The sequence below is a fragment of the Eumetopias jubatus genome, unplaced genomic scaffold, assembly GCF_037043125.1.
Source record: "Eumetopias jubatus isolate StellerSeaLion01/CBP00866 unplaced genomic scaffold, mEumJub1_p1.0 scaffold_6, whole genome shotgun sequence".
NCBI classification, from domain to species: Eukaryota; Metazoa; Chordata; class Mammalia; order Carnivora; family Otariidae; genus Eumetopias; species Eumetopias jubatus.
The window spans coordinates 41,690,883-41,715,365 of NW_028274812.1; the positions used below are offsets into that span (position 1 = coordinate 41,690,883).

Genomic DNA, 24,483 nt, shown 5'->3' on the forward strand with positions numbered 1-24,483 from the left:
AGCAGGGAGCCTGTTTCTCCCTCTGCCTGCCACTCCCCCTGTTTGTGCTCTCTCTCTTTCTCTCTGATAAATAAATAAATAAAATCTTTTTAAAAAGAAAAGAAAGGAAGAAAATTAGACCTCAAGCTACGTGCAGGCCAATAAAGATGAGTTGGTAAGAATTAGGCAACAGTTCTATGGAAGAGATTATTTCTTCAGTAAAAAATGGATCCCCTTGTCTGCAATGCCAGCACCTATTTTCATATGTGGTTGGACAACATTTCCCAGACTTTTTCATCATACACTACTGGCTATTATGGTGGTTATGTTTCATCCAAAGAAAACTGCATCAAAGACTGTCTGTCTTATTTGGCAGTTACACATGTCTTCTACCTAATTATCATTTTTAATCTTAAAAGAAAAATCCAAATGAATTCTGTGTGGAAGTTCATTATTCAGTGCATTTATGTGCTGTACTTAAATTTAACTAAAATTTAACATGTATTCCCCTTAATATAATCTCAGTCTGCCCCTCGCCCAAATTTAAGTAACTCGATATCCCGATTCAATTGTTTCTCCAAGAGCAAAGACAAAGGTTTTAGATGATTGTAAACTCATCATATTAATACAAAGTACCATATGTTTTAGTCACTGAAGGCAAAAGAAAAATTAATAAAGTTTTGCCTCTCATATTTTTATTTTTTTTCTCTCCAGGAATGAAAAGTTGTCCTCAGCAAGTTATAGATGTCTGGTTATTGCAATCAGTTCTCTCTGTTTTCAAGGGTTATTTGAATAACTTCAAATTATTCAAAGATGCTGCTTCCATGTGTACTCAATCATAGTCATGGTTACTGAGACTTCTGCCAAAAGGTTTTACATGCCAAAAGTATGGTATGGCTGGCAGCTCATAGTGATATACAAACTATCTGCTGTCCCAGAGGCTACTCTCCTCAGGAATACACATTACTCTCAGGCAGGTTGTCTTCATCCATTCAGACTGCTATAACAGAATACCATAGACTGGGTGGCTTAGAAACAACAGAAATGTCTTTCTCACAGTTCTGGAGGCTGGAAGTCCAAGATCGAGGCACCAACAGATTCAGTGTCTCGTGAGGAGTCATTTCCTGGTTCAATCAGCTGTCTTTTCGCTGTGTCCTCAGATGACCAAAGTGGAGGGTGGGGGTCTCCAAAGTCTCTTTGGAGGGCACTAATCCCATTCATGAGGGTTCCACCCTCATGACCTAATCACCTTCCATTCCCCACCTCCTAATACCATCACGATGGGGGCTAAGCTTCAACATGTGAATTTGGGGTTGGCAGGGGAGGGGGTGACACAAAGTAACCTGTGCCCTCCAGTTTCTTCCTTCTCTACAGGAAGCAGAGGAAGAAGAAGAAGACTAAGATGAAGAAGGAGGTGGAGGAAGAGGAGGAGGAGGGGGAGAGGGAGGGAGAAGAAGGAGAAGAAAGAGAAGAAGAAGAGGAAGAAGGGAGGAGGGAGGAGGAGGAGGACCAAGAAGGGGAGGGAGAGAAGGGGGAGGGAGAAGAGGAGGGCAGGGGGGAGGAAGAGCGTGCAGTTGGAGCTACACTGTGGCTGAGAAAGGAAAGTGTAATATCACAGTCATCTACTTGCCTCTTGTTTTTCCCAAAGAAGGGTCATGATCACATTTAGTCCAGCTTTCCAATAACACACTCCCACTAGGTATATCAACACTATTCCTAAGAAATAGCCGTAGGAAAACACTTCTCTATCTCCCACACAATTACTTTTTGATTGTTTATGAGTAGTTTTTTCCAAACCAGGAGGACCCACATGTTCCCTGTAAGACTTCGCTTGCTTCAACAAGGCTTAGAAATTAGAGACTCCCTAAATAAAGTTTTAAATAAGTTGCTTCTGTTGGTGTTCGGTATTCATGTGTCATTATTATAACTGTATAGCAAAGTACAGTTTATAAGTTACTTGTAGGTGCATTATTTTCTTTGGTGTATTCAATGATCCTTTAGGGTCATCAGAGACATTTATATTTTCCCTATTTCTAAATGCCAGTCACAGCTAAAGTCACAATTAAAGCTTAGCCAGATCTAATTCCTGCTCCAGTGTTCTTCCTGATACCATGTTGCTCTGTTTTGTTTTGTTTTGTTTTGTTTTGTTTTGTTTGTCAGAGAGAAAGAGAGAACACAAGCAAGGAGTGGCAGGCAGAGGGAGAAGCAGGCTCCCTGCATCAAGGAGCCTGATGTGGGACTTGATCCCAAGACACTGGGATCATGACTTGAGCTGAAGGCAGACACTTAACTGACAGAGCCACCCAGGCGCCCTCCCCCCCCCCCCCGTTGGTCTTAACAGAGGGAAACTCTTAAACTATCTTCCATAAATGACAATCAAACTGGAGTTTTCATGGGCACAAAACAGAGACTGACCATGGTGTGGATCTGCTCCACTGGGAAATTTTCACAATCCATTCGAACTTACAACCTCCAAGTATTTTACAAACAATAAATTCCTACCCTATGGAAACAAAATAAGCCAAAGCTTAAAATGATGTAGTAAGTTCCAGGAAATCAAAGACTCAAGAAATAAACCCAATCATTGCTCTTCATCCGGGACTGTCATTAGATTAGGGTTAAGCAAGTTACTGTGTGTGAGCCACCCGTCTCAGAATCACCCAGGGTATGTGTGAGAAGTACCAGTTCCTGGGTCCCCACAAAGATGGGTATTGAATTAGGTTAGAGGGCCTTGGAATTTGCATTTTGACACATTCCTCAGGCAATTCTCATGAACACTACTATTTGCGAATCACTGCACTGACCAAGTTTTACTCCCATGAGACAAAAAAGAAGCTACTGAGGAGATACCAAAAGCATGAAAGATTCGGAAATCTGTCCAGAAACATATAAACTATTAGGATATATTGTGAACCACAAACACCTACAAAGAGGTCAATTAGAAACGAAGTAATTTATGCCACTGAAGTAGTTGTGTTCAGATGATACCATTTGATTTAGCAGTATCTTTTTTGATTCATCTGTAAAATGCAGATAATACTTGAGTGTCCTTGAAATGTGAGGATTACCTCAGTGACAGTAACAAATGTGTTGATAGATGCAACTAGATGGTAATAAAAGAAAGGATTATAGGGGAAAGCTCATGAATATCATTTCCCATCCCTGAGAATGTTGTTGCCTGTGTTTCAATTAACAGCATTTATTCAAATGGAGAAATAATAGCAATGACTCTCAAAACTGGCAGCAGTTAGAATAACTCAGCATATTTAATGATAAATAGGTCACACTGTCTACAAGACTCTGACTTTGATTTGGAAGTCTGCAACAGGAGCCGTCTCAACCTGCCTGGTTCTGTAAGTCTTTGTCCCAGCGATTAGATAATTAGCAAGAACTTTGCAACTGTGTGAGAACTGCAGTTTCACCAGCTGATCTTAGCAGAGGAAAACATATATTACTACCTTTCTTTTAATAGTAGCTGTGATTAACCATAATAAAATATATGCCTAGTAATTTCAACAGTACATGAATCCCTAAAATTATTTCTTGCGAGGACTGAAAGGATTTTGGATTAGGAGCTCTTAATTCAAACTTGTAATTTGGGTTTAAGCTATTCATTATAAAAATCAAGCCAAAGCTGAGAGAAATTATCCAGGGTCTAGGGAAAACAGATCTCTCTTTCATGATCAAACCCTTTTTTCCCCTGAAGTGAAAAAGCACGTGAGTCCCTCCACTTTCCGCTCTTGCTTTCTACTTCCAGATCCCTGAAAACAAACATCTCTGTCTCGCCGCCGACAGTAATTTTGAAAAGCAGCTGTGTTTTGTGAGACATATATTGAACAGTCAGAAGGGACTTTTTGAAGCTGAAAAATTCCTTTTGAAGGGAGCAAAGTTATTTTCCTTTTTTTTTTTTTTTTGGTATGCCATTACATTAAATTGTGAGGAGTCAGATTACTCTTTTAATGTGTTTATGTTGTCCGAATTCTATGTAGGTTTCTGTTTTACTCAGTACTAAGGATCTAAGCTAGTCAATCCTCTCTTAGAACAAGTCCTCTGGTTTGCTGTCCTCTCTAGAAGTCCAGCCGCTGCCACAGAAAGGAGGTGACCCTGGAGTTTGGCTTTGGTTTTTGAGTTCTGCTAATCTGATGAGTTAGCCTGCTGCCCAAGGAATAGACATCCGTTACTTTTGCACTTTATGTAAGGAGAAACTGCCATTTGCTATTAGAATCTTCAGTTACAAAAGCACTGGGAAGATCAAGTCTCTCTCCATACCCATTCTCTTCTGAAAGTGAGAGACTCTAGCAGGATACCAACATCTGTCTTTGGGGAAGAGATCACAGATCTCAGCCTGTTTTCTTCTTGAAGTGTTACTCTGTGTTACTCTGTGGAATATACAGTAAGAAATGTGTTTAGTGTCAACCAGCCTTATCTTGTTCTTTTTATCATAGTTTGTAGTAACATGATAAATGCTTCAAGAAAAAAAAAACTTGTAATGGATATATCTTGAAACTGGCATAGATTCAGGTTTTTACAAAAGCATGTGAACTACCTGGAAGATGTGATGAATCAAAAAAAACCCTGTTTGTTGGGTACTTCAGACAAGGACTTTAACAAAAGGAGCACAGATACACAGCTGCTTTTTGACAACAGCCTTGAATCACTGAGAGGAAAGCATGAGAACAGTTGGCAGACTTAATTATATATCATTACCCAAAATAATGGCAACATTTTAGGTATGAATTAAACCTTTAGTGGTGGAGACTTGCATCATTCGGGAATGTTAGTGAATCCAATGATTTTAAAAATCCATAGACGGAACACTCAAGCTTCACTGTCCATGTAAGAGGAATTGCAAAGGTTCTTTGTATTCAGTTTTTGACGCTTTGTGGAGGAGGTAAGAGTAATTCTTTTTTGAAGGCAGAAGAGAAGATTTTTTAAGGGTAGGAGAGAATACTTATAATGACAGAAAATAAGACACATCATCAGAAACAGATCAGAACCATGCAATCATAGCTTGGAATGGAATCCCAAAAGCCACAAACCCAACCTCCTGAATGCAGTCAGGACTTTCTCCAGGGATTTTTCTAAGGTAGAACCAAAGTTAGTTGCTCACCGTCCCCACAGAATTGCTCTTCTGACACCACAGCATGATGCACATGTGAAAGAAAATCAGCTCAGCTCTAAGGAAGCTGGTACCGAACTTCTCGTCCCCTTCTTCTCCAACAGAATTCAGTCGTGAGAGGGATAAAACCTGGTGCTGATGCCTTGTCAAGATTCAGAAGACTCTGGAAGAGTCACTGACTGTGGAATGTATCTGGCTGCAAAGCCCTGTGAGCAGTGATGTACTCAATCCTCCTCCTTCAAAACAGAAATGAGTCTAAACCAGAAATCACAAATGGGCACCCTCACGAATCAGACTCGGCCCCAGCAAACATTTTTAGTATGACCCACATTGTGTTTTTATTTCAATTTGCAATTTTTTCAAGTCTGCTTTCAAATAAAAGTTCAGATTTTCAGGTTTCAGTTTTACTCTCCTGCTCAACCATGGCCAGGCCTCCATGATCTGCCCCATCCCTTGGGGGGCCGCTATTAACAAAGGAACCATGTGGACAGGGCCGTAACTGCATTGTGTCACTGGAGACACCCTGAATCTCTCACTAAACCTCGAATGAGACTGCTCTCCTCACCCCCCCACTCCCACATTTCTGTCCTTGGGAATCCTTAAGTCAGTCCAGCTAAATGGGATACATCTGGACTCAGGCTAGAATTGTTTCATTGTCACTTATATCATGACAGCCTTGTCACTGGCAGGGAGGAGGGGCCAGATGAGCTGTCCTCTGGTGTCTAGGCGTGAGAACCAAAGTGTAGCTTTTGCTCCTGCAGCTGAAACACTATTGTTATTTCAGCCTTTTCTCCCAGAACGATTTCACAACTTCAATTTTTTCTTGTGCTTCTCCAGTCATCCTTAGCTCACTCTCAGAACACTCGTCCTAAGGAGGAGCATCGATGTCTTCTGTGCCCACCTAAAAAGGTCTCTTCTGTGCTCTGATTATATTACAGAGAACGAATTCTTTTCTATAAGTTTTCATATATTTTTAAATTACTGGTATTGATCACCCCTGTCCCTCTTCTAATATAAATAATTTCAATTTATATAAGCATTCCTGACCACATAGACTTTCTCATATTTGGATGTACCTATATTTGTTTTTTCTTTATGTCTCATTCAAAATTCAAAATTCTAAATCTCCCTTAAGTTGTTAAGCCCAAAATTGGACTGTCATAAATGCGTAATAAAGGACTTCCTACACTGAACATGATGACGAGTTTATCTCAAGGAATGATTACCCCATGATTTCTAATTGTTCCATTTCCATTTATATTCCTGAACTGTAATTCTTTTTTATCATCACAATATATTATTATTTCATGCTTGATTTGTAACACACTGTGGTTTTTGGATTTTCGTCATAAACAGTTTCCCTCTTTGCACCTTGACAATGTAATCTTGAGTATTATGTCTCAACTAGTTGTGCACATGTATAAGTTGTCAGTTTGCCGTATGTACCCAACAACTCCCTTCATTAATATGTGTGTGTGTGTGTGTGTGATTTCTGTATTGCAGTGCAGTTATTTATTTATAGTTTTGTGCCCACCTCCCACTCCCCTCCACTTAGTTTGAGCTCCAAAAGTGTGAAGTCCATGTCATTTGGTATCTCCAATCACAAGTACAATGCTTGGCGAGAGAAAATGCAGTATAGAGAACGCAATATTTATGTTTGTCAGTTGAGTAAATGGCAAACTAACTGCATCTTCTTGGGCTAGGACATTAGAATTTAACAGAATTGAATCAGACTTAAGATTGTTTGTGCTAAAATAAAACCACTTATAAAACAATTCTTTTAAAACAACAAATATATATAATGGTATAAATAGGGTGAATTTTGCAAGGCCCCCAAAATCAAACAGAAGCTAGATTTTGTTCTACCTATCATTAGGTTAGTCTAGCTCATGAGTTCTTGAGAATTGTTTTTATTCTAAGATACTACTTATGTCTCGCATTTATTTATCTCACATTTTTTATTTACAAGAAAAACAAATATAATGAGAAGGAAAAGTGAGAGTACAATTGAGAGTGAAAAGGGGCAACGAAAAAAAGAGGAAATCATGGAGATAATGAGGTTTACAATTCCACCAAGTATTGGAAAACATTTTTAGAAGATACTACACATAAGAAATGTGTTTATAATTTTATATAGAAAAACAGTGGTGCAAACAAAGGCTATTAGTATACCAAGTTTAGGTTAGTAGACTAAAACGATCTTTTTTTAAAATTTATTTTATTATGTTAGTCACCATACATTACATCATTAGTTTTTGATGTAGTGTTCCATGATTCATTGTTTGTGCATAACACCCAGTGCTCCATGCAGAACGTGCCCTCTTTAATGCCCATCACCAGGCTAACCCATCCCCCCACCCCCTCCTCTCTAAAACCCTCAGTTTGTTTCTCAGAGTCCAGAGACTCTCATGGTTTGTCTCCCCCTCCAATTTCCCCCCTTTCATTTTTCCCTTCCTACTATCTTCTTTCTTTTTTTTTTAATATATGATATATTATTTGTTTCAGAGGGACAGTTCTGTGATTCATCATTCTTACACAATTCACAGCACTCACCATAGCACATACCCTCCCCAATGTCTATCGCCCAGCCACCCCATCCCTCCCAACCCCCACCACTCCAGCAACCCTGTTTGTTTCCTGAGATTAAGAATTCTTCATATCAGTGAGATTGTCTTTCTCTGATTGATTTATTTCAAAAAGCAATCTTTTGAATAAGGTTATGCTTACACCACTTAAAATATTTCTTTGCCTTGTCGGCTTATTGATAACTGTGCCTTGAAGACTCAATTGCAAATGGTTACCAGTCTTTTTTCTATTTCTTTCATCAAGGGAAACAATTAATTGGTTCTGATCAGTTGTGTTCTTACAAACTCATATCATTTATTGTTTATTGCTTTGTTTTCAAGTGATTACAAATTAATAAAACTGTGTACTACAAGTTTATCTTGCCTTGCTAAAATATAACCTTACAAAATGGGTATCTCAAAAGATGATTTTTTACCAGAGTATTGACACATTTTTTCCTCCAAATAGGAAGCTCTTTAGAAATATTTAAACTGTGATTTTAGTTATAAAATGGAAGATTTATTGGGCCGTTTTCAAGGACATCTATATGTATAGTAAAGTCAGCTTTTTTTATCTCTTTATCACAGATGAAAGGGCTTCATGATTTATAATAAATTCTGAAAGATTGACCTTTATTTTATGACTAGCTTGCAGAAAGCACCACAAAATTGATTAGACTTTTAAAACTTACTTATTTTAATATATTATAATTCCTTTAAATGGAAATATTTACTCTTCTACATTGGGACTAAGAAGCAATCTTAAACTACTCTTTTTTTTTTCCTTAAGATGTTTAGTCAGATGGAGACAATCTAAGTCTAATGTATGTTAAAGCATAAAATATGGTAGGTGGTATTGGAAATAGACCACAGAAGTTGTTCATAAAACGACTCTTATACACCCAGGGACATTAAATCAGCTATAGAACAAAGACATGTAAAGTGACCACTCTTTTGTGTTGAGGTTCTGTTTTATTAATTTCCAGATTTATGTAGCAACTGTTAGGTATAAATGTCCAATGAAGCTAACAATAAAATAATAATGATTGGATAAAGAACTAATTCTGAGTAGACACTTGGCACTTTGCTACATCTCCCCAAACATACCTTTATGAACTCTTCCATTCATAAGCATCAGGGTGTTAACTACAAGCCATTAAAAATGGTATTATGGGATTCAGGTTGGCCAGTGAAGAGTAATACCTAAGATTAGGTATTACTGTTTGCTAAAGACAAGATAAACTTAAATAGTCTTCAGGCTGGTTAGACTTCAAAAAGCAACTAAAATGTACTTTGATTTTTCCAAAACTTAGGAATTACAATGTAGTCATAGTACCCTGGCCTAAAGAGTTTACTCTTCATCTAAATCTGATGAATATGACCAATGAGGGGTGAAGGGGAGGCATTAAATCACCTTAGCATGAACAACAATTTAAAGGTATTTTAGATACACTCCAGAAATTTCATTTGAGATCTTGCCCACTACAAGCCTTGCTTTATAAAATTCTTCTCCATATCTGCCAAACCTTGGAATAACCCTTGTAAAAGCCATAAATATGGTGCAGATAAACAGTGGCAGTCTTACATAATGAGGCATCTTTGCCAAATGGGAGTAGAAGACAAGAAGCCTGCCTCCCACTAAGCAACATATTCCAGGCCTCACAATCCTGAAACACCATCATTCATGGAGTGGCCTGGCTCCCAGCAGAAGTGAAGGTTCACCTTGGGCTACTGAAGGAGAGAGCCCTATAGGCCTTCCCAGCATCTATCTTGCTTCCCTGTGCTAATATCTTCTATTAACATGTGCTAGCAGTATGCACATGGCTTCTGTTATAAATTCCATGCTTATCACCATGCATCTCATCTAATGGGTACTTGATAAACATTTGTTGAGTTGAATTACTTTTTAATCTCCAGATGAGTCTATTAAGAAGCGATTTGTTCCATGAGCAGGATGGACACTGCATAGCGCAAGTTACAAGAAATAACCCTTTCTCCTAGGAAGTTTCAGTCTGACTCAGTTGGTATATATCAACAAAAGACAAAGAACAAAACAGTTGGACCAAAGTTAAAGTATTTATAACAAATATATTTGTGTGGACTAGAAAAGGGCAAGTGTTTAAGCGGAAAGACAACATGATGAGTTAGAGAAACCATCAGCTTCTGTTTAGCACACTTCCTGATGGAGATAAAGCTTTGTAGGACAAAACACAGTTACTAAGGATGCCTTGTCTTCCAGCTCCATTTTTCATGAGATGTTTAACCTTGGATAAATTATGTAATCCCTCTATGTTTCAATTTCTTCTCAAATTGAGATAATGATATTATCTATCTTGTAGGGTTGTTGTTGATATTAAGTTAACTTTCTAAAATGCTTAGAACAGTGTGTAGCACTCTTATGGACCATGCAGTGTTTGTTAAATAACTGAAGTCCTGAGCCCAGGAATAAAATAGTAGTATGTGATACCAGAAAAAAGAGTGGAGAATGGAACTGGACCCACAAAAACAAAAGATTATCCACTCTGACCTTTATAAAGTTATTTATCTTTTCTTAAAAATTTAAGTTGTTTGCAGTGGCATTGACAATATTTAATTACTATTTTAAAATTCGTATACAGCCTGTTGCATTTTATGTTATCTTTTTGCACCTACTTTTATTTTTTTAAGATTTTATTTATTCATTTGAGACAGGGAGATACAGAAAGAGAGAGCATGAGCAGGGGGAAAGGCAGATGGAGAGGGAGAAACAGACTCTCCGCTGAGCCAGGAGCCCAATGTGGGGCTCAATCCCAGGACCCTGAGATCATGACCTGAGCCGAAGGCAGACGTTTAACCAACTGAGCCACCCAGGTGCCCTATGCATCTACTTTTCAAAAGAATTATTAAGGAAGCCAGTAAAAGTTTTTCAGAAAACAAAGTTAGAAGAAAAAAGTAAGGAAATAAAAGCTGTCCATTAACCTTGCCCCTTTTGACCATCTTTTCTTCCAACTTAATTTGACCCAAAATTTCTAGGAACTCTCTGAGCCTCAGCCATTTAACCTGGTTGTAGCCTACAGCTTCTCTGAAGAGTCAAAGGTAAGTGTCACTTGTATATTTTTTTATTCTACTATTGTGTGTGTTGAACATCAGTTATCAATGAGATACTCCTCAGGTAGCCTAGCTGCTACTTAACAGTTTATATGATGTGAAATCCCAGACAGTTAAAGGTGCTCAGGCAAAGCCCAACTCTTGGGCTTTTGTATACACCATTGAGAAGGACTTCAGGATCCTGAAGGACTTTGATCCTTCTGTCACTAGCATTTTATGAAATATTTATTTTTCCCTTTTGTGTTTTAGTTTCTATAGCTAAGCATGAGAGGAATGAAGTCTATCTTTTATTATAGAGATGTAATGAAACCAGATGAGATATCCAAGTTAGGTATTGGAGAAGATATACTGTATAAACCCAAGCAATTATGATTTTTAAAATATTTTAGATGATTTAGTGCTAAGTGAGTTGATAAAATTCAATATATGAATTCAATTGGAAACTATTTATTAAGAAAGTATTGGTTGCACAATGAGAACAGAGAGAGAGAGGAGTAAGGTAAGACCTCCGCCCTTGAAGAGTTTATCGTCTGATGGGGGAAAATAACATACAAACATCTGACTATAAAACAAGTTGAACAAGTGCTATCCCAGAGGCAGAGCAGAAGGCCAAGAAGCACAGAGAAGGGAAGTTACTGAAGCAAGTTGAGAAGATAGGGGACTGCATGAAGGAAGAGTGATCACAGGATGTGGCCTTGAAACATAAGAGTAAAATTCCTATTTGTTTTACAGTTGACCCTTAAGCAACACAGGGGTTAGAGGTGCCAACACCCCTGCAGTCAAAAACCCACATAAAACTTTTGACTCTCCAAAAACTTAACTACTAAGAGCCTACTCTTGAGCTGAAGCCTTACCAATAACATAGTTAACACACATTTTGTATGCTGTATGGATCTATACTGTATTCGTACAATACAGTGAGCTAGAGAAAAGAAAGTGTTATTAGGAAAATCATAAGGAAGAGGAAATAACATTTGCAGCACCTATTTATAGAAAAAAATCCAAATAGAAGTGGAACCACACAGTTCAAACCTGTGTCATTCAAGGGTCAACTGTGGTTTCATATTATAACTCACACAGAAACAGAAAAGGTCCAGTATATACTATAGGACTAAATATTTATGTGTGTACTTGGTTTTAAAATAGATCAGCACACTCCTTCCTACCAGCAGGTGTTGTTAAGAGCAATCTGTGTCTATCAGCTCTCTCACAGTTGTTCAGATCTATCACATTGATCATTTTGATGGAATTCTCCATCTAAACGTTTTTCAGAGCTCTTCTATTTCTAGACTGTAAAATATGGCCTAAAATATTAGCCTCCATCTTTCCCAATTAATGAAAAATTATACCCTGTTTTAGTGCAGTGTTTCTTTTTCTTCTTTTATCACCACCACCCCCCCCACCCGCCTCCCGCCCAGTGCCAGTGCCATGTTTCTTGTATAGATGGTTCAGGCTTTCATTTAACTGAGTAAAGCCCTGGTCTAGAAAATGGATAGACAGCTCAATCCCTTGTAATCCACTGAAAGCTTGCCAGTGCTGCTGCATCTGATACTGACCAAAATCATCAGTGGTGTGTCTTGGTATTACGCCATGTCTTTCTACTCGTCTTGCCATTCTGGAAGCACTGGGGGGTTTTTTGGGGGTTTTTTGTTGTTTGTTTTTTAAAGATTTTATTTATTTATTTGTCAGAGAGAAAGAGACAGAGAGCAAGCACAAGTAGGGGGAGGGGCAGAGGAAAAGGGAGAAGCAGGTTCCCCGCTGAGCAGGGAGCCAGATGCAGGGCTCTATCCCAGGACTCTGGGATCATAACCTGAGCAAGGCAAAAGCTTAACCGACTGAGCCATCCAGGCGCCCCTGGGAGCATTGTTTTGTTTCCTTCTTACAGACACATTTTCAGTTGGCTTTCCAACTCCTCCTAAGCGTGCTCCCCCTCTACTCCCCAGAGCCTTCTGTATTTTAGTTTGTGACCAGTAGAAGCCAAAATGCCTTCAAGAAACGCTAAAATAAATCTCTGATTTGGGGTTGGTATGGAAAATATTCGTCAGCAAGTACTTGCTGGCGTCCTTCTGTGAACACCGGCTGACATTCCATAAGACGAGATATCGGTGGAAGCAAAAGTTCCATTCCTGTGGGTGTGTTTCCTTCCCTTTCTTCCTCAGAGCTTCATTATTTGCCTTCATAGACTATTAACACAGTGTGATTTGTGCCCACAAGGGGCACGGCCGGTGGCCGAGGAAATAGCAGTTTGTTCTAGAGTCTACAATGCATTCACTGCTTGCTACTGTGAAGAAAATTAGGCTTCCTTACCAAGGCTTCCTCCTCACAGCGACATTCTACGCTGACTTCAGTGGGCATCTCTCAATGGAAAGATGGACACTAAGCCTCAAAGCCAAATAATTGCTAACAAAGAGAAATTGTGGGAAATAACTCTTAAATATTTTCCCATCTTTATCTACTTGTCTAAATAATAACTAAAAGGGGAGCTTAAGAAATCCCTTGGGAGAAGGCAAGCCGACATTGGGTGTGTAGCTTGGGAGGGGAAATCATGATGTGACAAGTCTGTTGCTTATATTTCATAAGCCTGAACCAGTACCATGCTGGCTCAGACCTGCTTGCTTCTGACATCTTTTTGGTTGTTCATTTAGGAAAATATTACAGATTAGAAGGGAACACTCCCTCGTCTTCTACAGTAACCTCAGCCATCTTTCTTCTGAGACCAGCGATTTCTTTTTTAAATCATTGTTGGATATTGTAGCAAGGGAAATGTTAACAGTGCCTGTGATTTACTTAATGGATAATTTTGCTCTCTGCAGTCTGGGTAAATGACATTTATGTGAGATCTGGTCTATGTTGCTTGGAAAATGCCTTATTCAGAAAGAAGCCCAGCTAAATGTTCAACTTTTTCAGGCTCTAAAATTTTCACTTTGTTTCTGACTGAAATGTAATTCATTTCACATTCATGTATGGATTGGGGGCTGCAGAGGAAGGCCAAGAGGGGTATATTTGGCTCAGACCACGTGGCCCTGTGTCCTTTGTGTGTCTATGGGGGCAGAAATTTTCACAGTCACAGAAACGTCTCTGTGGCCAAACAGCTACAAACCGTCCAGTCTATTGAAGAAAAACCTGTGATGTTATAAAACAAAGTTCTTCTTAAACTAGAATGTGTATAGAGTTTCCAAGGCCATTTTATTTCCACGTTGCAAATTAATAGCAAAATGTCTAAAGGAGAAACCAACCATTCCAACAGATCAAGTCAGAAAGCTGTCTCGGAAAGAAGTCTTCTTAAAACTGGGTGTATTTTTCAGAATTGATAGCTCTCCTCAGGGAGGAGATTTCAGCACCAAAAGCGTGTAATTCCTGAGTGGTGCTCCAAACAGATCAACTTTCCTTTTATTACTTTGTTTTGAATTTTCCTGGGGTGGCACTGCAAATGTTTTGAGCATCTCTTTGTTCCCTTCAGGGTTTTATTCGTCTTCTTCTGTGTTAAGCTGAGACAGTGCTGCTGAATTTCGGCTGCCCCTTGCATTACCCAAACCGAACCAACAACCCAAGGGACTCTCAGAGAATCCCGAGTTCGCTTGTTTCCATGCGGCAACCAGATCGCCAGCTCCTGGGATGATTCATCTGGACCGGTTTGCAGGATTTCGGCAGACAAGTGCGCTGCTGAAGACAGGACAGGGAGCTCTTTCTTTAATCCCGGTTTTGTCAAAGCTCAACTGCTGCTTTAGAAAGGCCATTAGAGTTTCTCATCTGTTTCTTCATCAGCAAAATAGGAATCACCCTAGTATTATGGTACTTAATTTTGTTTTCTTCTATGAAGTAAGTGCTTTGAAGATGAGAAGGGTTGCATTTATTTTGCTTAACAATTTAAATTAATGGGGTCAGAAATATGACACATCCTGTGTTTGGTGGCACTTCTTTGATTTTCTTGCTCAGCCTACTCCTTTGCTTATACATTCAAATTCATCCCACCTTGTCACTGATGACTATCTCCAGTTGAATTTACTTTTGGTATTTTAACTCAAAATTTTATTATTGAAATAAACAGGATAGACTTTCAGAAGTTTTTTCTAGTCATCCACCACCCTATAGATTGTTGTTTCAGTCATTCAAGAAAGCTGACTACATGCCTAATAAATCCATCCAACAATTAGAAATCAAATAAGAAAGCTTAATAAATAAGTAATTTTAAAAACCGGAGAATCAAAATAGCAAAGCCAAATTTTTAGGTATTATTTAGAAGGGTCATTAGAATTCATCTAACTCCAAGGTGTCTCATCTTTAATCAAGGACTGAGACGATAATATGCAAATGAAGTAAAGCATAAAAGTGCTTACTCTTATTCCCCACGGGCGCATAAATTCTGTTTTAGACACAATCATATATCATATATATATTGAAAGATACATGTGCTATATTTAGTTCAAAATGTTTAGTTTGAGTGTGATGAACATATGAAATATGTGAAATGAAAATTGTATGTTTTATCTTTTCATATTTTTATTCCTTTTTAAGAGTCAGAATAAAGAATTTTAGCCATAAAATGCACCAGAGGGGCACCTGGGTGGCACAGTTGGTTAAGCACCTGACTCTTGGTTTCAGCTCAGGTCATGATCTCAGGGTCATGAGATCGAGCCCCACATCTGGCTACATGCTCAGGGGCTCAGTTGGTTTGAGTTTCTCTCTCCCTCTCCCTTTGCCCTTCCCCCCCTGCTCCTGTCTCTCTCTCTCTCTCTCTCTCTCTCTCTAAAATAAATAAATCTTTTTTAAAAAAATGCACTAGAGACAAATATGAAAAAATTATCACAAGTGGCATTAAAGACAAGTCTAAGAAATTATCCAAAAATGGAATTCAAAGGAGTGGGGTCATAGAGTTTATGTTAATTTTTTGGCCTGAGTCCTGTGATCTTCTCTGAACATTGGCTAACATCATACTCATTTTTGATGGACTTAAAAATCATTCACAATTATGGTTTTTTTCATTTTTTTGTAAAATATATTTTATTTATCAGCTTTCAGAGCCTAAATGTTCTTTCACTTATTGTAAGCGAATATCTGTAACCACTGTGATGCTTAATTTTATGTGTCATCTTACATAGGCTAAGGCACCCAGATGCTTGATCAAACACCAGTCTAGCTGTTGGAATGAAGGTACTTTTTAGTTGTGATTAACATTTAAATCAGTAGATTTTGAAGACAGCACGGGGGGGTGGGGGGGCCTCATCCAATCAGTTGAAGACATTAAGAGGAAAAGACCGAGGTCCCGCAAGGAAGAAGGAAATGTTTCCAGAAAGTCTTTGGACTCTTAACTGCCACATCAACTATTTTTGGGTCCCCTGTCCTGCATATTTCAAAATTGCCAGCCCACACAATGGCGTGAATCAATTTCTTAAACAATCACCCCTTCTCTGGATAGATAGATAGCTACATAGATACATAGATGAGAGAGAGATATGCATGTTATGTGGGGGGTGGGGGACTGTGTATTACAACCTATTGATTCTGGAAAACCTAACTAATACACCGACTTTACTATTTCTTTTTCTTTTTAGCTTGAGTTTTTCCTTGACCTTTGCTTCGTGAATCCTTGTACACACTTCATTGGGTGATGCTGACTGAACCCATCAGTAGTCAAGGAATGCAGACACAGGACAATGGGGGAAGAGCAAAACAAAGAGTTGAGGAAATGAAGTAGAACTGTGCTCATGCCCTGGCTGTGTTTATACAAGGGCATTCCATGCATTGCCATCCAAAAAGGAAAGGAAAAAGTGAATTTGACATACTTGGGCAGTGAGGTCTGTGCAATTAAAAACAAAGTTGAGTCGAATGCTAAGAAGAAACCGTAGACACTCTTAGAATCATGTTTTTTAATTGTGTTAGTCACAAACTTTATGTAAGTTACAGTGTGATCCTGAATCACAAGCATCACTTATTTCCCGATTAAGCAATGCCCACTGAACTTTGGGCCTCCTTGCAAGGAGGTTTATATACCGCAGCCTTCCTCCAGCTGACAGTGTAGCCATGTCAGCTTGACCTAAGCCAATTCCTGTTGCACTGACAATGCTTCTCTCTGGATAACTGATGCAAAAAGTGTCACACTAGGAAGTCCCAAGTATCAAGGAGGCCAGAGGCTCACTGCTGACCTTGATAAAAAACTGTCCAAGAAAACTGTTCTTACTGCATAAACATTCTTTTGTGGTCACTCGGGACAGCCACTCTGAGAGACTTAATTTTACAGAAAATAATGCAGGACTATGGATGAACTAGAGGCTGGAGATCAAAAAATCTAAAAATGTACAGTCTTTACACACCTCAGAATAGCCCAGAGAATATTGAATGAGCATTGTGTCTAAAATGCCCTCCATTGTACAGTGGATTTGAACCTTTTACAGCAAGTCAACTAAGGGCCAGCTGATGCCAACCAAATTGAGGAGCAAAGTTTGCCTTTACAACCATGCACACATTTGTGTAAACTTTAACACTAAACCCAACCCTGCTTCTTGGCCTAAGAGGACAGGGGCATTTAGCTGAGACTGAATGGGGAATGTCAGTGAAAGGGTTAATGATCCTGCTCCAACCCAACCTCAATGTTAATTTTGAAACTTATTTTAAATACATGGAAAAAAGTCTTTAATTCATGCTGTCAAATTCTCATTCAGATTTGCCATATGTGAGTCTCCAGGAATGTCAAAATGAAGGATTTGGCCCTTTGGAGAAACGGAAATGGAAACAAAATAAAGCCTACATCATTCTAAGAGGAAAGGAAGAGATAGCAACTGCATATCTGAGTCTATGTTATGTATTTTTATCACTTTATATTATCTATTCTCACAACTTTTTGTTGAATTGATATTATCTGCATTTTAAGGGTGACCAATCTGAAGCCCAAGAGTTTTAGTAATTTCCTATTCTACACAGTACACAAATTGACAGAGGCAAGAAGCTTCTTTCTATAAATACAAAAAAGAAAAAGATGAATCTTTTTTTTTTTTTGCATCCTGGGCTTTTTGATAAATAATTTATGTATCATTTATATATCACATTATTTAGCTCACAATAAGCAAAACATGTTGACTTCCATCGAGTATTTTTTTCTTCCGGCAAAACAGAATATATTCTTACATATTGTGAATAAAATCGAAATGAGCCTGACGGTATTTGGTTTGGATAAAATATAACATATTTTTAAAAGAGTGCACATTTGTTCCCAATGTTTGCTGAGAAGCGTTGCACTGTTAACTGCTTCACATGATGACAGGAACACCATTTGGAGGAAATGATTTATTAGCACACTGTAGTCAAATAGTATGTATGAACATTTCATCCATCGGATTCTGACCCACTGTCAGCAGCATGAGTACTCCAGGCTGCTTCTCCAGAAATGGAGATATGTTGCCTTGAATCAGCTAAATTTCCACTTAGTTCTTCTGTGATCAATAAAAAATATTTCAGATATGCTCGGATAGGATTAATTTTCTCTAACCAGTGCTAACAAGTTACTATGGGGATTGTTTGTTGTCTCATATCATAAACAATATTTATAACAATAATCATTATGGTGACGATGAATAGTAATAGCTACTTAGCAAGGATCGTGCAGCTGGTTAAATAGTAGAAAACAGGTTTTAAACCAGGCTGTCATGCCAGAGTCTAGGCTCTTGACTGCCAGGATACTACTCTCAGATTTATACTAATTTTTTTTAGATTTATTATTTTTAAATTGAATATGCACTTTACAGAATTAAGAACCATGCTCTTTTCACAACAGTTAAGACTAAAATGACACATATGTAAATTAAATGAGGGTGACTATAATTTTCCATATCCCATCAATTAAAATAAGATGCACCTTTTTTCAGATGTTAATGTCTCTGAAATCAGGATGCATCTTAGCTTCCTGTCCTAGTTTAATTGACAATGTTTTTTTCTCTGATAGTGATAACTAAAATAATGTTGTGACTTAAAACTTATGGCATCTCAGATTTAATTAAATATATTAAATCCCAATTATGTTTATTTCACAGACTTATAATAAGGCTAATATGTTTAACATATTTTATCACTCTTAAAATTTTAGATAATATATATAATAATATATATTCTCAGGTACATTAATATATATTACCAGCTATATTTTCATATCTATCTATCTAGCAGCCTTAAACAATACTGGTATTATTATGACTCCTATTTCACAAATGAAGAAACTGAGGCTCAGAGAGACTCAGTAATCAGCCCAAGGTTTTACAATTACTAATTGTGGTGTTAGGTGGGAATCAAAATCATTTTTTTTGACTCCAAGCTCAGTAGTGCTTTTCACAAGTAAACCATTATGTGTTTATAATCTATCAGACAATTTTGACCTTACACATTTATAAGAAGTTTTAAAGAAATTGATAGAATCTACATATTAAGCTCAAAGCTGCACCATGCCATTGTTACATTCTTAAAGAGAAGTGCAACAGTGGCCTTGGCCCAGTTAGGAGCTATGCTGGTAGTTGTAACCAGGAAGCAGGGAGGTTTATGATTTTTTTTTAAGATTTTATTTATTTATTTATTTATTTATCTGACAGAGAGAGAGAGAGAGAGAGCAGGGGGAGGAGTAGAGGGAGAAGGGTAAGACTCTGTGCTGAGCTCAGAGCCTGACTTTGGGTTCCATCCCATAACCCTGAGATCATGACCTGAGCTGAAATCAAGAGTTGGACACTTAACTGCCTGAGCCACCCAGGTACCCCTATGATGTTTGAAATAAAAACCAAAAGAAAAGAACCTTGAGTAAAGAAAGTATTTAAAAAGTTTTCTTTTCATCCTCCAGGATCCGTGACACTGGTCACTAATAGTCTTGATTCATTCCTAAATTTGGACGGCTGCTGTGATTAGAACACTAGGAAAAGAAGTTGTGGAAGTTGATCGAGAGAGGACTGGTTTCTTACCTTGGGTCTCTGGCCAACCTAGTTTTGAACTTAGGAATAAAAATTCTTGTGTTTATAAACATGGAAAAATTATATTTACCTGCTTCCTCCCCTGCAAATAATTTTTGAAGGAAAATGAGATGATATGTATCAAGTGCTTTTATCTATTTAGGATGTCACAAGAATAAATCCTTTCTTCAATTCTCTACACCTTTTCTAGAAAAAAGCTAGTAATATTTTCCAAAGGCCACTCGACGTAAATCTAACATTACTCCTTATTTGCTCTGGGAATACACACCCAAAATTGTCTGTGGTATTATTGCACCAAGTTTTTCCCTGTGGGTTATTATTTCTCATGGACTAGAGCTTGCCTTTTTATTTTCTCAAAACTGAATTCTGCCAAGTTCTGCCAAGACCTGACACTGTGTTTGAGGTTTGTTATAGCTTGAAAGCTAAATCCCAATGAAATTCTTTTAATTTAATTAAAAAAAATAAAAAGAGTCAAGCTTACATCAGAGTAAAGGAGGAGACAGAGCCCAGCCACCCTCTGGCACCTCTAAATAAACTGACACAGGAAGTTGCATCAAGAATACAAAGAATTGTATTGGATCTCATAGCTAAATAGATAAATCTGAGAAGCAGAGATCAATTTTAATCTCTTCAGTGAACTATAAAAGATAATAATACTCAATAGAAATAAAAATCTTCGATTTAGAAATTTGACAGTTTAGGTGCCCTCAACTACGTGCCCACTCTAGGTAGCAGGAGAGCACTCTACACACAGCGTCTCATGTTACCATTACAATAGCCCATCATACAGATAAAGAAGTTATGGTTCAGAATGGTCACACAGCTCACAAGCAGACAACAATCAAGTCAGTACACAAATTCAGGACACCACCAACACATTCTCCCATCCCAAGTCTTGCCATTCTATCTCTGCTTGACTATCATCCTTTTGACATGAGAGATGACTCCATTTTTTCTTTCTTTTAAATACAGCTCATTTGCAAAAACAAAACACACTTTCTATCCAGTATTTCCTCTTCATATGACATTATACCTGAAGGACAAAACTGTGCCACCCAGTTTAGCTTACCTCATTGAGGAAAGGTAAGCTCTATCAAGGCACGGTTTATAATTCACTTGGTTCACTGATGTATCCCCGTATGTTTAGAACGGTGCTAGACACTTAGAAGGTACTTCATGTTGCTTAATGTCTTTTATTGCCTTTGCGTTCTCATCAAAATCAAGATCTTCTGAGGACACAGGCTTTTCAGAAAAGCTTACAAGCTTGATATATTTCCCCAAATAGCATGATACAAGCAGTCACTTAAGTATCTTTCTGAACATTTTTTTCATCTGCATACAAATAAAAAGGTTATTAAGTTACTTTAAATTAAACAGTATTTTTCCCTTAAAAAAACAGTACACACATCAGTACCTCAATTCTGGGAAAATGATGGTGAAGGAGAAACTAAGAGGCCCTGGTTTTCTCTACTTAAAAATTAGGAAATGTTGAATAGAATAGAAGTTCTACATGCATTAACCACAAAATTAAATCTGTACCTTAGATTATAATTCTACTTAATCTTTCCAATAATCTTTCTGTGACTGTTCTTATGTATTTATAAATAGTCCATATCTAATATATGATGAAGCTGTATATTTGTAATTTTGTTAGATCAAAAACCTCTGGGAGAAAATTTGGGGGTATAATTGTTGTGATTTATATAGAGTAATTCTGCATGTGACACTATTCCACTGAAGAAAAAGCATTCCTCATATAGTCCCCTTGTTTATTGTTATTTTACTTGTTGTTGTTGTTGTTGTTGTTCAGTTTTTATTTCATATTTATAAACTTAACTCTGCAATCCAGCTAGACTTGGAGGGGAGCAAGGAAAATATAGAACCCATAGAACTGTAGGGAGAACACAAAGATTATAGGATATTTGGAACAGATGGGGATGAAGGGCTGCTGTCCAGAACTACAGAAGGAATGCTCTGCTACTTAAGATAAAACACAAGTCAAGTTTATTAGATTTGTCCACAGTCAACAATGGAGATCTTGCTGGTATTGCCATTCCTGGACCCAAAGCAGTCTCTGGCTTCCACAGTATCCGTGCCCTCTTTCACCTTGCCGACGACCATATGCTTGCCATGCAACCACTCAGTCTTGGCAGTGCAGATGAAAAACTGGGAACCATTTCTGTTGGGTCCAGCATTTGCATTGGCCAACATGCCCCGTCTTGCTCCACCCCCCACACTCGTGCTTCAGGATGAAATTCTCATCATCAAACTTCTCCCCATAGGTGGACTTGCCACCTGTGCCATTATGGCTTGTGAAGTCACCACCCTAGCACAGAAATCCCAGAATAATCCTGTGAAAGCAGGAACCTTTATAACCAAATCCTTTTTCCCCAGGGTTCAGAGCCCAAAAGTTCTCTGCTGTCTTTGGAACTTTTTCTGCAAATGGTTCAAAGGAGATGTGGTCTGAGGGCTAGCAGTCCATGGCAACGTCCAAGAACAAGGGGGTGGAGGGGTGGGAGGGTTGCCCATGGTTGCACAGCGTGGGCAGTGTCTGCAAGGCCACAGTCCCCTTGTTTAATTTTACTCCTTTACCAGACATTTATTAGGCACCTGTTACTTAGAGGGGCAGTGTTTAATCAGTCTGGCGTTTATTGGTTTTGAGCATTCTGGAGATTTTTTGTTGTTGTTAATATTAGATATAGCCCCAATGTTCTTAAAACAGTATAATTATTATTTTGGGACAAGACCTATGTACAAGCAAGGAAACTTAATACAAAATGTAAACTGTAACATATACTGCTGTTAATATTTCTATGGTCCATCTCTGCAGCAAATTAGGTCTTTCACTGTTGACAAGACACCCTCCAGTATAAGGTTTTCCTAAATCCTTTAATTCAGTTCTTAATTCAGTCATTTTGCAATCTGACCATGCAGGACTGAATCTCGTTAGTTAATCAGACTGAACCTCATTAGTAGCTCCTTATTTTACTTATTTTCTGTGCACTTAGTTGACTTTTTTTTTAAGTACCATTTTAGATTAACAGAAAAATCGAGCAGATAGTCTGAAGGTTAAATATACCCACCCTCTACCTCCACACTCCAGGCACAGAGCTTTCCCTATTGTCAATATCTTGCATTAGTGTGGTACATTGGTTACCTTAGTGAACCAATATTGAGACATAATTAACTAAAATCTACAGTTATTTTTCTGCTGTTATTCTAACAAATTTTTCACTTATGTTCAGTTTGTTGAACCTATTTTTTTTTTTTTTTGCAGGCTTTCTTATTGTGCACCAGCCATTATGGTAGATGCTGAGAATAAAATGGTGATAAAACAGCTCTCTCGGTCCCTTAGAGTCTAGCAGGACAGATAGACATTCCTAGGTAAACACAAGGATCGGCCAGCATTTATTAAGATCCAGGCGCAGTTCTAAGCACTGAATGCTAACTCATTTAATCCTCAGACTAACTCCACTCTACAGGTGCTTTTGTTATCGTCATTTTTTTATTAGGAAACTGAGGCACAGAGAGGTTAAGCACCTTGATCAGAGCCCCACAACTGGAAAGGAGCTGAGCCGTGACTGGAGCCCAGGCCTCTAGAACACATGCCGCCAATCACTTCCCAATGCTGCCTTACACAGTAATGAGACCTACAGATGAGAAACACCAGCTTGGATGAGAATACAAATTACAGTCATTGTGCTTTCTATTTAACTCATATTTTATGATTTTATTTCTAGCAACATAAGGAATCACTTTTATAGCAATGTACTTCGTACTCTCAAAAAACACCTAAGTGCGCAGCATAGTTTTTGGAAAACTGGGTATTTGAATTGGTCAATGTTTATTTCTGTTTTGTATTGTTGCTTGACCCTGGTCACTTTTAACCTCCACCTAAAGGAGTCAATGTTCAGAGAAAAGCCAACCTTGGATGCATACTCATTACTCAAGATTCAGTGAGAGACTCAGAGATTTGAGTGTGATATGGTTCTGACCGTTTCCACAGGTCACACTCTACTTAAGCGCAGGTAACAGAGGATGCTTAAAACCAGACCTGCTGCCTACAGTCATTTTCCTTCATGCTGCTATGGTTGCTGTCTACTCAGTGTGTAGCTGAAGTAGCCATTCATTTGGTGTGACCTAAATCACAAGAATTTTTCTTTATTAAAGTCAATATGCAAAAGATAAGTACAATGGACACTTTTATCTATGATCTCTCCAAAGCAATGTCTCCATTTTGTAAGCTTTTACACTATCCTATCCATCGATTTTTTTCCCAAGGGAAGTAGTAGAAGCCCCTTTATTTAAGCCATTAAAATCTTGATAAACAAAACAATTTAAATCACATTGTGAGGAATGAGCAAGATGTTTTAACTGGTCCTGTAACTGTTCCTGTCTTTTTCGACAAACTTCTAGGCTAAGAAAATCATTTGGGGAAACCAATGGAAGAGTATTCACCCTGACCCATTCTAGCATAAGGGTGTGGTATATTCTTAGAGGCATCAGCCCACAAAAGTACTTTCTTCCATTAGTTAAGTCGATGTACATATTTATTTCCTCACCGCAGCAGTAACTCAAAAGAAAACTTGTGAGCATCTAAAAACCACAGAATTGCACTGTCTTAATATCAGGAATACACTCCCTTGTATTTGGAAGCAAACAACTTTACCGCTTTTCTTCCTCCTTCTTTACAGATGCCTATCGTTATTGAGCAATTTTAAGAAATTGTTAACTCCAAATAAATGGATATTTTATTGATCAGTGAGTTGGTGCCAGGTACCAAGTAGATCCT

At 38.1% G+C, this 24,483-nt stretch overlaps 1 pseudogene; it reads right to left on the minus strand.

The window, feature by feature from the left end:
• Nucleotides 1-21,698: 21,698 nt before the first annotated feature.
• Nucleotides 21,699-22,290, minus strand: LOC114219501 (peptidyl-prolyl cis-trans isomerase A pseudogene; annotated as a pseudogene).
• Between the last annotated feature and the right edge of the window lie 2,193 nt (nt 22,291-24,483).